Source organism: Saccostrea cucullata, unplaced genomic scaffold (assembly GCF_032062105.1).
Source record: "Saccostrea cucullata isolate Sc308-1 unplaced genomic scaffold, CSIRO_AGI_Scuc_v1 ctg8437, whole genome shotgun sequence".
NCBI classification, from domain to species: Eukaryota; Metazoa; Mollusca; class Bivalvia; order Ostreida; family Ostreidae; genus Saccostrea; species Saccostrea cuccullata.
The window spans coordinates 12,637-14,462 of record NW_026926811.1 but is presented as its reverse complement, the minus strand read 5'-3'; the positions used below and the strand labels follow the sequence as shown (position 1 = coordinate 14,462).

At 32.1% G+C, this 1,826-nt stretch overlaps 1 long non-coding RNA gene across 1 annotated transcript; it reads right to left on the bottom strand.

Moving 5' to 3' along the window:
* Positions 1–422: 422 nt before the first annotated feature.
* Positions 423–1,387, bottom strand: LOC134272711 (uncharacterized). The gene is made up of 3 exons (XR_009993261.1): positions 1,262–1,387; positions 875–979; positions 423–542 (listed from the first exon to the last, which is right to left on the bottom strand). It is a non-coding gene; the product is annotated as an uncharacterized LOC134272711 (long non-coding RNA).
* Positions 1,388–1,826: the final 439 nt, after the last annotated feature.

Below are 1,826 nucleotides of genomic sequence, written 5' to 3'. Positions count from 1 at the left end.
ACCTTATTCCAAAAAATACCCCCATGCCACAAGACCGGCCTTCACCTTGCCCTTCGGAAATGATACAAATGACGTCACCGGAAACTTACCAATTTTGACGAAGATATGTCGGTTGCTTCCGTGAAACTCGGAAAACATGTTGCGGTGGATAGCGACATGGTGGCTAAAACATAGCAACAGCTTACTTGAAAAGAATGATTTAATGCAATCTCTTTTCTATAAAACTAGCGTTTGCGCCCTCAATCTATGTATGTAACCCTCGAAGCCATGTGATATATGTATAATAACAGATTGTCATTCCAAGAGAATGGATTGCATAAATCGAAAACTCCATTTACTTTTATAATTTTTTTAAAATTCTATGTCCCTTCATGGCTTTCATAGATTGCATACCTGCATGGCTGCCAGGGTTGTAAATAGACTGCAATGTTACTTCAGGGCAAAATTCCTGGGGCAAGGCTGTTCGTGAGCATGGGAGTGTTGATAAACCATCCAGTGAGTTTGACCACCCATGTATATGATGAACGATAATTGGAAAGTGTCTGAAAAAATTGAGAAAATGGAAAGTCTAACCATGCACATACTTTATGCAGATTGGAAATACAACAGCAGTCTATAAACAGCTTGTTCCATATATCTCGGCATTCATTAAAAAAGATATTATGTGTTTAAATAATGTGTTTGTATGAATGATCAAGCATCATAAGTATTATGTGTTTCAAACACTTATTTTCAAAATATAAAGCAAATGTTTATAAACTGGTATAAATACAATATCAAGTAAAATATGTAAAATATACAAATGAAATTTGACTTTATTTTTTGAAATTTTAGAAATAAGAAATTTTCAATATCAAAACAAAAATTTAATTACCTGTTCATTGGTGTCCTTACATATTAATTGGCCTTCGTAGTTCATGGTGGGCTTAGCAAGTGGGTATTCACAGATGAAAGTATTGTTGCATATGGTGCCAGCACCCTAAAAATTCAATGTGAAAGTGGTACATGTACACACTGGCTGACTGGTACACACATACTGAAAACAACTATCCATTATTATGGCAACTTTGATTTTACTTTGAACTTTCGAGTGATTGTCAAAAGCATCAAATTTCAAAAGCAACACAAAATTGGCTGAACAATACGAAATACGCACACTGAAATATGAAGATCTAGTACATGTGTACATTTAGTTTTCTTTAGAACGTGAACTAAGTGCGTTTTAAATTAAACTATTCAGGCAATATACACGTATTCTCACCTGCTAATACCAAAGGCATGTCCATATTATTTGATTCATTGATGTGATGATCTTCGTCGTGAAATAATCATGAAAATTGACGTTCAGATTTCGGATCGCCATCATGTTGTTTACTGCTGCCATAGCGGAAACACGTGGTTGTTTCAATTCGTATCAACTCATACAGTGATGAGTCGTATTTATTTATAAATGCGAGTTTTTGTATTGTTAAATTTCGTGCCAATATAGATCTAATTAAATTGCAAATTTAGAATACAGTATAACAAGATACAATAATATTAAAAATCTTATTTTTTTTTTAGTAAATATCGGCGTTTAGGGAATCTACAATTTTTATCAACATTGTATATCACTATATGAAATATATACATCATTACATGTAGATGAATAAATTAACATTTCACTTCACACAAAAGGCAGAACGATAGTATATATTTGTTTTTTGAATTTTTTTTTTTTTTTTTTTTTGTATTATACATTTATTTCAGTAAAAAATATATCTAAATGGTCAAAAAAGTCTTATAAAAGAATTTGTTGTTTCGAGTTAGACACAACAATATCGACC